The following is a 13,228-nucleotide window of genomic DNA, read 5'->3' as shown; positions in this document are numbered from 1 at the left end:
GAACCAGAGCTATTATTTATTTAGACTCTGTGCGCGATAGCTACCCTAATCAACAATGAAAAATGGCTATGGCAGTTTTTACATTGGACAAGCTGCTAATTATTTTGTTGTTCTCCAATGATCCGGACTCCATATGCACTTAAACAGGTTTTCATTAGTTATTCTGAATGCTTGTGTTGACAGTCATGACCTTCCCGAATTTAATATTAAGACATCAGTTAGTGGAGATCCATTTATGGATCCTCTACTTACTTCATCTGGAGATGAAGCCCCTGTCATCAAATATCTCTGAAGCAATTGTGTTAAGTGTGGTTTATATGCAGCAGTCTAGGGTTTGCCTATTATAATATTATTTGGCTCTCATGTGCTTGTTTTGTTTTCTTCTTTCCCTTTGCTTAAAATAAACACTGCTGTTTCATTGACCTAATTGGACTTACAGAAAAGTAGATGCTTAACTAATAATTTATTTTATAGTTTCTCACTTAAGTAAAACGCTCTCTTCTCAATTAATAGCAATATTTGCTTAACTTAGCCAAACTTCTTAGTTTTTGCTGTTCGTCAATACCTGCATTTTGTTCCTGCGGCAGTAGTTTTCTATAGAGGTTTCATGGCTTTATTTGTAGATTGTCTTAACTGACATGTAGAGTCAGTAATTTCATTTGAGGACTTCTACTTTCCTGCAAAGGCATTTGCTGTTCCTAGATATCAACTAGAGTTGAGTTTTCACCCTTCTGGTTTAAGATCTATGTTGTTGGTGTTTGTTATTCAGTGGTAGAACAGTGCATGCTTTCTTGCTTTCTTCATATTGTTATATTTTTCTACACATAATTTAATAAAAAGATAAAAACAAACAGAAGAAAGTATTTCTGTAAATGAGAGAGTGTCTTCTGTTGACTAAATTATGTGAAACTCATTAGTTAAATTATTTTGCAGTCATTCTACTCAATACTTCAGGGAAATTTATTGGAGTGGTGCCTTACATGCTTTTGTAAACGTGGGGCTTCTGAGTCTGATTTGGGTCAAAACTCATCCTCTTCCACTCTCTTGGAGCTCTGAGTCCAAAATCTTTCGACGTACCTTTGCTTAGCCTGTCTCAATTTGCAGGGTTCGTGCTTGCACCGTGGTCTTGCTTGTTCCATGCCTGTTCCCAGACCCCTTGTTCAAGGAGCATCAGCCAGGCAGGCTCTGAGCGCCGCCTTGTTCTTGCTCCAGCTTCCCTTCTGGAGCACATTTGCCTCACAGGGAAACAAGTTGTGAACAAAGAGCATCTCCCCTCCCCATTACAAATACCTGCGTGTAAAGATGTGTACATGCGCATCTCAGGTTTAGACACATCACCTTCAGTTACAAACAGCTTTGAAACTCAGCAGTGACACTCAAAAAAAAATAATATTTCCTTTATGCTGGCTCTTTGTGTGTATGTAAATGTTACATGCAATTCACTCAATTTGGGGGAAAGACACCTCTAAAATTGTATTGCTTTAAATTAGTATTATATTAAAAAATCTCTGAGATCTGCAGCTGTTCTGACTGGTTTGGTGTGAATTCTGTCCTGTGTATTTATTGGAACAGTTGTCAAACCTCTGCTGCCTTAGACGTAATTTTAATGCTAATCTATTCATAAGGCACAGAAATCCAAAGGGCAAAATTCCCACTGTTGAAATCATGCCTTTTGGCTTTGCTGCGATGAAATATGGGTTTTGTGTTAACAGTAGCTACAAGGTATGTAGGGCTTTACAAATGTATCCAATTTTGTAGCGCTGTGTTTCCAGAATAGCAGTTGCTATCTGAATATGAGCTAATTATAGCAGTATGTTCAAGGCATACTGTATGGCTCTGTGTTATCAACTTTGTACTGTAAAGTGATTAACCCAGGTGGTTAGTGGTTTGCCGTATCCCTTGATATGTATCTCATTAATACTGTTTGTAGCAGATGTTTGTTCTAATGAGTGGAGCCGAATGTTCAGACAGGAGTAGGGTTGGTAAAGTAATGAGACATCAGTTTTGAAAAAAATACTGCTAACACTAAGAATAATAAAAAGCTTTTAAATGTCTGTGGAATAATTCAAATTAATGCAATCAAACAGGACTAGGTTTTATAATGGTAAAATGTGACGTGAACTAAATGCATGCTATTAAGGGGTATAAGTTATTTTCCTACATTTGTATGAGTACCTTTTTATTTTTCACATCTGTACACATGCGGCATTAGTAAAAATAATAAATATGATCATAATACTATGGCTGTTCAATTATGGCAAGGCAGCTATTTAAAAAAAATGCAGAACAGATAGTTCTTGCCAAAGGCTGTTGTATTTGAAAAATATTCATGCAAATTTGATGGTTTGCAGATACCTAAATGTGAATAAGTAGATACAGAATGTAAACCAGCTTTTTGAGAATTGCTGCTAATTGTCTAAAAGGTATGTGACAAAATGGTTAGGAACATCTCTGATGTTAGTTATTTTTTTCATGATTAGCAAATTACATTTAAAAAAAAATGCCTGTTGCCTAAATAATTCTCATTTTATCGCTATCATAGAATCATCATAGAATTGTCTGGGTTGGAAGGGACCTGAAAGATCATAATACAAAATAAAAATAGCGAAGCTGCACTTCACTATCTCGTAAAACTGATGGCCAAATTTTTTTGATTGTGTTTATTAATCCGATAATTTTGATTCATCCAAAACATGTAAGTTACTGTATTATGACATTTGTGATATCTTTCTGGGTTTCTTAAGTTTAGGTTTTTTTGTACAAATTAAATAAAATTTCTATTTTTCTTAAGACTTTAAAATGGTTGGTAGTTGCAGCCTCTTCGGAAGCATATTTGTGATCATTACTTGAAAGGAGTGTGCTAGGTGTGCTTTAACATAAATTTTCGTGTGTGTTGTTAAAACATAATGAAAATGGGGTAAAAATTTTTCTCTGAATTTGCATGGCTAAATGCAGTTTTTCTTCCCCTCTTCTTTGGTATTTTATACGATGAGATGAAACGTAAATGTGTAACTAAGAAATTGCAGATTCCTCCTATGAAAATTTATCCACAAGTCATTTGTCGCAAGAGTAACTTTTGAAGAGGTGATTGTTGAGAAAGAACAGCTCTAAAAACAATGAAGAAAACTGACAAACAGATGTAAGGGTTTTTTTTCTGTTTTAGAAATTAAGAGGTAAGATAAACTAGCCCAAATTAGGTGGGAAGGAAGAAAAATGGTAACCTGTCTGCAGAGGATTAGAGAAAAGATAGTTGAATGGTTTCAAGGAAGAAGTATTATCCGTGAGAGACAGGGGGAATGTTGGGATAATAGCAAGGATGAAGGAGGACAGAGAAGAGAGAAGAGTAATACTAATCCAATTAAAAAACAAATCTATGCACTTGAGAACTCATTATTAAGAACAAGAGTCTGGCTTGTCATGAAAGCAGATCTAGAGAACAGGAAGATTGTCTCCTGGGAGGAAAGATGTTAACTTGAAGAAGACTCTGTTGGAAATGACGAAGAAGCCATAGGTGAATTTTCAGATTTTTACAAATGCCATGACCAGATTCTCATGGATGTCGAATTTTGTGCCCAGTAGTGGAAGATGCCTGAAGTGAAGGTTTCCACAGTTGTTAGTGGTTTCTTTCTTACTTTAGAGGAGAGGAACAAAAACGTGGAATGCGGAGATTTGACAGATGGCTTTGGAAATGGTACTAAGAGGAGAGTTTAGGGCTGTTAATCCCTGGAAAGCATTTGTGATTAAAGAGCTTTTCTCAAGGTACAAGTACCCCCTTTCTGGGCACTTTCCTTTCTGACCCCAGATGGTTAGTGAATAAGCGAATTACTATCTATTATGTTCTGAGCCTCTTGTCGTTCAGTCATGTTTAGAGTTATACATGTGTATGGGCTTGGGGTCAAGGAAGGAGCATTTGCCCCCTAGTGATAGGATGAGGTGGTGAAAATCCCCAAGAATTTTGTGGGTGCTTTTAAACCCCACCTGCCTTTCCTTCACTGTCCTCTTCTCCCCACTTACCTTAAGAAATAGACTTAAATGTTTATTGGGTTTGCACCATTGGTTGGTAACACTGTGCATCGCTTCCCGTGTGGTTGGGGCACGCTGCTGTAGTCTGAAATTTTACAGGGTAGAAATATTCATGGTTTTGGACATGTACTGAACAGACTTCTCAGGACCACATGGATTTTTAAATTTTTTTTTAATAGGAGTGGCAGGTTTTGTGAACAACTGGACTTAACTCAGGTGGTTTGATTCCAAGTTAAATGAGCTTTATTCAAATAATGTGCTTATGTAACTTTCAGCAATGGGCAAAGCCTCAACTGCTGAGTGCTAATTATACATCGGTCTTGTGTGTAGGACAGCTACTCTTCAAAGAGTTGTTATTATTTTCATTGAGTATCTCAAAGTAGTAGTTGCAAGGGTTTTTCTATTATTCCCTTGAAACTGTCAAAATGGGATGATATTTAAAAAGATGGTTTGGAACAAAAACCTTATTTAAAAGGGTAAAGTGACTGCTGTTATTCCCACATTCCTAACTCTGCACTATTTTATTGTGTGCTACGTTTTTAAGGGCTTTGAAAGGGAAATGCAGTTTTTGTTTACATCCTATAACCTCTGATGGTCTCTCTTCATAATTATTTTAACTAGTTCTGTAAGAGAAAACAAGCTTGCCCATTTTTAAATTCGTTCTGTCATTCTGCTTCTGCAGCTGGAAGAGCCTTGGTTCAGGATGAGCCTGGAGTCCATGAGGGATTTATTTCCCTGACTTTATTTTGAGTAATATACCTAATTGAAGATAGCATATATTTTGCCTGGAAATTGGAAGTTGTCAAAGTTATTTAAACGGTGTAACAAAGCTTTTTTTTTTTTTTTTTTACTCCAGTCAAGATTAAAAGCTATATGTAGCTTTTTTTTTGTTTTAAAAATCAAATCACGTGTTAGAAACCTGCACTTTAGCTTTTAAGTGTGTAACGATAACAGAATGTCAAACTTCTGCAAAAGTATATGAAGGTCACATTTATGATTCTGGATTATATTATGTGAACTGCCTTTCTAATGGATTTCTGCAAAGAGCAATTAGTAGATGTTAAGTGCTCCAAACAGCTTTTCTCTTAATTTTCTGGGAAAAGCAGATGCCTAATTCATGGGTTTATTTCCTGTTTAGGTAGGAGGGGAAGAGTAGATAGGATGGGGAGGCAGGAATGATGTGTTTTGAGAGTAGAAACTTGGGGTTTTAGTAGCTGAGCTGTGAGCTTTTGCTCATTCTACGTTGTAATAATTACCCTTTATAGCTGTGTTGGGCAGTCAGTTTAGGATTACAAGACTGACACCAGCCTGTTTCCCCACAGCATTGGAACCCATGGAACCCACTGGAACCCATGTATGCTTAACTGAGAGTGCAAAAATAGAACTTTGATAAGTTGAGGTAGGATTAAGGGCACTTTCAGCCTATTTAGCCTCTCTCCTATCTCAGGGTAGTGGCTGAGGGTGCAGAACCTCTGGCACAAGGTGGCTTCAATCATCTCCATGCGTTGACATGTTGTCATAGGACATGTTGTCCTCTTCTCCTTTTTTACCTGTTGTGCAGGGTACGAGAGCATGCCTAGAATTTGACTGGCAGACTGATAGCAGAAAAGGGGTTGTCAGATTTTGGTAGCCAGACTTGTGGGCATCACTAGATGACTCATTGGTTCTCTTTAGCTGTACTGATTGTGAAACAGGAGAGCTCTCTCTTGATTGAGACCGTAGGTCAAACAAGACAGCACAAGGAGGTTTTGGGTGGTCGTTTTTGGTGGGAAGGGGGATGGTGGTGGTGTATTTATTTATTACTAAGGCACATCCGTATCACTTTGCTGCTTCTCCGTCTCCTGAAGTCTGTTTTTTAAATCATTGAATCAATGTAAAGGAATGAATAAATAGGCGTGGCAGAACGTGGCATCGCAGGCTGGATCCAGACTGACTCGAGTCACCATGGAAGAGATTCTTACTCTGGGTTGTGCTTTCTCATATATACGTGCCTGCAGCAGTGCCAAGACTCCGAAAAGAAGTGGTAGAAGGAAACTGTTGGTTTTATATCACTTTAAATGCTTAAGCAGCATTGCTGATGTGATACCATGAAGATGGTATATTTTGTGAAGTAGCATGCTTGATGCTTCACAGTTCTGAAGCCTTTTGACAGCTCATGAACTTTTGTGGTCTTTGAAAAGCACTAATTATTCATGTATAATTATTTAAATATTTGGACGGACTGTCTTCTAAGCAAGCTCTTTTGTTTGTTTATAAATAGTTAATGTATTAAAATGCTTATTATGTAGTTTGTGTCATGAATACTAATCTTGAAGTATTCAACTGTGGTCCTAAAATGTTCTAATTAGATCAAAATAAATGGTGTGCCTACATGTGTACCTGATGTTCAAGCGACGAGTATCAGAGATTACTGGCTTATTTATTTATCTTTCTTTCTCCCAGACCACTTGTAATAGTGGAACAGCGGGTCCTGTGTTGCTGGTTCTCTTGAGGGGATTACGGGAACATCCATGAAGTGGAATGGCTTAATCTTATTTGGGGAAGAATGCCGTTCAGTTTGTAAAGTTGAACTATACAAATACCTAGGGCAGCCCCTTCAGTTGGAGCTAATCTTCTAATCTGTGAGCACAAATGGCATTTGTGCTCCTCTGTGGCTTATGCCTGTGATGTAGGCAGAGCTGACCCAGCGTAAGTTCTGATATATATTAGTTCAAAGTTAAGGGAACCTGCTTTTTCAAAGCTGCGATACTCTTTTCTCAACTGCTGTGTTAAGAGTCGTCATGAGAGACGTTATGGTTCTCTTGCTTGGGGAAAGAAGGAATGTAAATACTTGTCATCTGATGCTAAATTAATTTGTTGGTTTTTTTCCTTATACTATTGTGTACTTCAGATGATTTTTTTTTGGTTTTTGAGCTTGTTGCTTCAGGCATGAATTTCCCTCCAAATCTGCAAGGTATTTTCAGACTAAAATTTATGGAGAAGGGATGGAGTCAAACAAGTTAAGCAAGCTTGAAGCTCAATATCTGCAATAAATTATAATAATGAATTATAAGAAAATCCAGTTGTTCAATCAAGCTTTAGCTCTAATTTTGTCCATTAATCTTAGAGCTTTTAAAAAAAGTAATCAGACCATTATACTGTACAGTTGTTTTCCAATAGTTCCTCCCTCTGATGTAGAAATGTACTTTAATATGTACTTGACAGATTAGCATCACTAAAACGTGACTGAAACAGAGAATCCAGTATTTCGAATAAATCTGTTAATATACAGATTCTGTTATGGGGTTACATCTTTTCTAGCTAGTCAACAATTCTTATCTTGTTTTACACCAGATATGTCATTATGCACTATAATAACTCTTCAATATACAGTAGTTGTAGATTAATTTAACTTTTGTTGTAGGTCAAAGAATGCTAACAAGAAGACCACATTTAACCCATAAGGTTTAATATACTTTTAGAAATAAAGAAACAGAACCTCCACAGCACTCTAACTTAATTAAAACCCTGCAAGGCAGTCAAGAAAAACTTTGCAACTAAATAGTCTTTTTTAACCTTACTAAATTCTTGGGTTTACCAGCTCTGTCACAGAGTTTTACAACCTAATAATACGTTAGACAGAAAATATAGTTTTACATTGGTTTGGAATTTGTCATCTGTTGAATTAATTAAAGGCATCTTTATCCGTGATCTATAAAACAGAAGAAACTAAAGTTTAACTTAGCCTAATGATATTTTATTAGGAGAAATTATACCAGTTACTACAATTCTTAGGCATTTTTTCCATGCTACATAGTATTACTGTGATCTCCTTTACTAAAAAACTGACTTCACTATTAATGCTGTTGCACATAGTATCCCAGGTGAGGGGATAGCTCAGTTGGTTAGAGCATGGTGCTGATAACGCCAAGGTCACGGGTTCGATCCCCGCTCGTTCCCCATGTGTTGCCTGATCTAGTTGAGAGGCGTCCCTGCCCATGACAGGGAGTTTGGACTAGATGATCTCTAAGGTCCCTTCCAGCCTAGACCATTCTAGGATTCTATGATACTGATAAGTTGTATGATGATGCAACATTATTTCTGTATTATACACCATCCTATTAGTTATATGACCTAGTGATTTGTTTGCCCTTTTTTTTTTTGACTGTAGATGCATTTTGTGCTCTCACTGACCTCAAAAAGTAGCTGTTGTGTTAGCTTCCTCAGCTGACAGAGTTAATTTAGAACCTGATAAGTTTGATCATATCTCCCTCTTCCTGCCTGTGTCTTGGTACCTTTTGGATATAAAAACTTACATTGTTCCTTGCAGTTGTTTGGGACATTTGGAAGATTTCTGTGATAAATGTTGCCATCTGCAGGTTCACTGCCTCACTTTTGATGATTTTCAGGATCATTACAGTCACAAAAACCTCTCTGGACCGTGGGTTGTCCAGCGGAACAAATGAAAAGGGAAACTTGCAGTTGGAATTTAAAGGAGAATGGTGACAGGCAGAAATAAGAGAAAGAATTCGATATTGAGCAAGGCAACAGTGAACAATGAGTAGCAAAGATTGTGGAGACTGAATGCCTCTATGAGCTCTGGGGTATGTGCTACCCCACAGCAGTAACTTGCACAGTGTGTACATGTGGGGGAAGTACGGTAGCAGATACACTCAGATAACTTTCTTGATTGTGACATAGGTGTTGGAAAGCATTCATTGTTTAGGAAAGATGGAGAATAATGTTTGAGGGATAACATCTTTTCGTAATAGATCAAGGATAAAAAAATGTTACGGAGTTCAGCTTCTAAAAAGTCACTATGGGAGCGTTAAGGTAAACTGGGTTAACACTGAATCTGCTGCAGATACCCTATCCTGATCAGAGTTGTCACTATGAGCATGCTGTAATGTCTGATGCAGGTTAGAATCATAAAATATCTTAGGTTGCAAGGGACCTTAGAGATCATCTAATCCAACCTCCCTGCCATGGGGAGGGATGCCCTTAATTAGACCACGTTGCTCAAGACCTCATCTAACCTGGCCTTGACCATCTTCAAGGAGGGGGCATCCACAGTCTCTCTTAGCACTCTATTCCAGAGTCTTCGTACTGAAGAATTCCTTCCTAAGATTCAATCTAAACTTATTCTCCTTCAGTTTAAATCCATTTCCCCTTCTCCTGTCTCTGGACATTCTTGTAAAAAGTCCCTCCCCAGCCTTCCTGTAGGTTCCCTTCAGGTATTGGAAGGCAGCTATTAGCTCCCCCCGAAGTCTTCTCCAGACTAAACAATCCTGGCTCCCTCAGCCTGTTCTTGTAGCAGAGGAGCTCCAGCCCCTGGATCATCTTTGTGGCCCTCAGAACATGCTCCAACAGATCCATGTCCCTCTTATGGTGGGGAGACCAGAACTGGATGCAGTATTCAAGGTACTGGAGAGCAGAGTAAAGGGGGAGAATCCCCTCTCTTGACCTGCTAGCTACTCTTCTCTTAATGCATCCCAGGATGGGATTGGCCTTCTGGGCTGCAGGAGCGCACTGCCAGCTCATGTTGAGCTTCTCATCTATCAACACCCCCAAATCCTTCTCTTCAGGGCTACTCTCCTCCCACTCTGTGCCCCGTTTGTATTTGTGCCTGGGACTGGCCCAACCCAGGTGCAGGACCTTGCATTGTGACTTGTTGAAGCTCATGCAGTTTGCACTGGCCCATTTCTCAAGCCTATCAAGGTCCCTCTGGATGGCATTTCTTCCCTCAAGTGAGTCCACAGCACCACACAGCTTGATGTCGTCGGCAAACTTACTGAGGGTGCACTCAGTGCCGTTGTCCATGTCGCTGACAAAGATGTTGACCAGCACTGGACCCAGAACAGACCCCATGTGAACACTGAGCCATTGACCACAACTCTTTCTTTGAGTGCAACCTTCTAGCCAGTTCCTTATCCACTGATTGGTCCATCCGTCAAATCCATGTCTCTCGGTCTTAGATGTCATGTGGCACAGTGTCAAACACCTTGCACAAGTCCAGGTCGATGACGTCAGTTTCTTTTCCCATGTCAACCAGAGCTGTAGCTTTGTCATAGAAGGCCACCAAATAGTCAGGCATGACTTGCCCCTAGTGTAGCCTTGTTGGCTGTCACTGATCACCTCGATTTTTTTCATGTGCCTTAGTACTGTTACCAGGAGGATCTGCTCCGTGTTTTTACCTGTCACAGAGGTGAGGCTGATTGGTTTGTAAAGCCCTGGGTTTTCTTTGCTACCCTTTTATATATGGGGGTTATGTTTCCCTTTTTCCCATCTGTGGGAACTTTACCAGACTGCCGTGATGTCTCGAATATGACAGCTGAGTGTCTGGATCTCCACTTATGTAGTTAGTTCAGTCAACACAGGGAACTATTCATGTCACTCTAAAATAGACATCTTACAATTATGAAATTTAATCAGAAGCTGAATTCTACCCTCTTTTGAGGTTGGAGAATTGGTGGAGAATTTTGACCAGTGACAAATTCAGGTGCTTCTGAATGTAAGAAGACATATTTACTTACTAAACAGCAGCCTAGTAACACAGTATTTTATTATCATGGAAAAAGATACAGAAGATGAGTTTGGGTCATTGATGGAAAATCTTTGCTTTAAACTTAGAACAGTAGATCAATCGTGTAAATTTTTCTCTTTCAAGAATGACAGATTTGGATAAATTAAGAAAGTAGTTAATGGAATCAGAACTGTGGAACACAGCCTGCAGTACAGATAAGGAGTAGCATTTCTTCTGAGTTCGGCCGTTTTGGTAGGAGTTTGTATTCCATGTAAAGGGAAAAGAGTTGTTTAAAGTAGGAGTAGTGGTAGATCTCATGCTTCTGGACTTAGACAAAGTTTTGATGTATCATAGATACTGAAGCTTGTGGCGATTGCTAGAACTGTAAGATAGGTAAAGAATGGATTGAAAAAAAATGTGTTTTTTAGGAAAAAAAATATGTAGAAAGCCACAAGTGGAGATCCTGAATATTAATTTTATATTGTCATTAAGAATTTTGAAACAGAAACCAAGTATATTCTGACGAAAAAATGAGGGAGACAAGCTACTGAATTCACCAAGGAGCAGAATAATAAATCTGGAAAGATATTTAGTTGAAGAAACTGCAAGATCATGAATAAGAAATACTAGAGCTGGAGGTTGTTAATTGGAAATGACTGTCAGTCAGAGTCTAAGAATGGTTATTTTTCAGTTATAAATACTGGGGAGACTGCTGATGGCAGAATTTAACCTAGAAGTATGAGCGAGAATTATAAAGTGTTGATATATTCAGAGCAGACTTACTTCCAAGGCCCTCTGTGTGTGTTTTTTAAAAAAAACTGTTTTGAATCTGGATTATCAGATCAAAGACATAATTCTACAGCTGCTAATGTGCAGCAGTGTTTCTTGCTGGCTGATATGCTGTGTGCTCAGGCAGAGGAAAACGTGTGTACAATCTGAAAATGGTATTTGTGACGAGCTGTCAGCATGCCAATGCCAAAGACATTTTTTTCCTTTTGTTTGCGCACTGAAAATAACGATACGAATCTTCCCCTAACTTCCCGTGTTAGCATGCCTGCATCCAGGCTTTGTCATCCTTCAGGGGATGTAGTTTGAAGCAGCGACCATTGCCAGCAGCAATTAATGTAAGAGAAGAAAGCAAGCCGAGCCTTCCCTGTTTATGGGGACTTCAGGGTGTATTTGTTCCATCTGCCACAGGCCAACTTCAAACTCGTCTCATTTAAACTGTTACTCTGGATCCAGCGCAGTCTGGATTTGAGCCAGGTCACGAAACTGCAGCGGCTTTAGTGACACAGACAGGGGATCTCCCACTGACAGTGGACAGAGGGCGGTCATTAATTTTCATTCTCCTGGCCCTTTCTGCGGTGGCGGTGTTTGATGCATCTGCCCAGAAGATGATGCTCTCTTGACAGGAGGGAGTGGCAGAGTCCAAAGTAAAGTGCCGAAGCAGCTTGGCTTCGTCCCAGATGATCGATTGAGGGAGCGGCGGCTCGCTCGTGGTTCTGAAGCGTTGCCAATCATAAAAGGGAATTAAGAAATTGGAAACGGTATCTGCAGCAGGATTTCGTTGTTGCCTCTGCGTCAGCGCACATATTAGTGATGCTAATTGCTATTCTGAGTTGGGTAATGCTTGTTTGTGTGGGAGGGCAGCGCTTTCACAAGGCTGAATTCTAGGCTGCGTAATGAACTCCTCTGGGAATGGAGAGCTGCCGTGTATTTTGTGCTTAGAGTTGACGATGGAATTTCTTACATTTTGCATTCTTTAATGTGATAATACAGACACGAGCATATTTAAAAAGTAAAAAAAAAAAGCAACGATGATACTGTGTCAAAAAAATAATCTTCTTTGATACAGCTCATCTAATGAAACACTTTAGGGCAAAGAAGGCTCCTAGAGGAGCTGAATTTTTAAGCTTCCTTTAAAAAAAAAAATTCTAATCCTCTTGCTACTTGTCAGTGTTTTCAGAAAATTAATTTTGTGTGGAACTCACACTTAGAGGATGAGGTCTCAAAGTCTGAGGAAGCTGTGCCACAGATTTTTATTGTACTTAGAATCATAGAATCATAGAATTGTCAGGGTTGGAAGGGACCTCAGAGATCATCTAGTTCCAACTCCCCCGCCATGGGCAGGGACATCCCCCACTAGATCAGGCTGCTCAGAGCCCCATCCAGCCTGGCCTTAAAAACTTCCAGGGAGGGGACAGCCACCACCTCTCTGGGCAACCTGTGCCAGTGTCTCACCACCCTCATGGGGAAGAACTTCTTCCTAATGTCCAATCTAAATCAATCCATCTCTAGCTTCAATCCATTCTCTCTAGTCCTGTCACTACCCGACATCCTAAAAAGCCCCTCACCAGCTTTATTGTAGGCCCCCTTGAGATACTGGAAGGTGACAATAGGGTCTCCTTGGAGTCTTCTTTTCTCCAGACTGAACAGCCCCAACTCTCTCAGTCTGTCTTCATAGGAGAGGTGTTCCAGCCCTCTGATCATCCTTGTGGCCCTTCTCTGGACACGTTCCAGGGTTTTAAAACTTCTATGAAGTACAAGATTAACACGTGTAACCTTATTGCTAAGGTAGTTGCTGGGATCTTTGCTGAGGGAAAGTGTGTTAAACATAGGTAAGACATACCATAAAACTGAAGCCAGTGGCAAAGCTTCTGTGAACTTCTATATCAGTTTCAGTGTAAATGTGTTTTGGCAAGT

At 39.5% G+C, this 13,228-nt stretch overlaps 1 non-coding gene across 1 annotated transcript; it reads left to right on the top strand.

Annotated features, from left to right (window-relative positions):
- Positions 1-7,888: 7,888 nt before the first annotated feature.
- Positions 7,889-7,962, top strand: TRNAI-GAU. The gene has a single exon. It is a non-coding gene; the product is annotated as a tRNA-Ile (tRNA).
- Positions 7,963-13,228: the final 5,266 nt, after the last annotated feature.

Source organism: Apaloderma vittatum, unplaced genomic scaffold, assembly GCF_000703405.1.
Source record: "Apaloderma vittatum isolate BGI_N311 unplaced genomic scaffold, ASM70340v1 scaffold17409, whole genome shotgun sequence".
Taxonomy (NCBI): Eukaryota; Metazoa; Chordata; class Aves; order Trogoniformes; family Trogonidae; genus Apaloderma; species Apaloderma vittatum.
The sequence above is the reverse complement of the archived record's forward strand: the minus strand, read 5'-3'. Positions and strand labels throughout refer to the sequence as shown.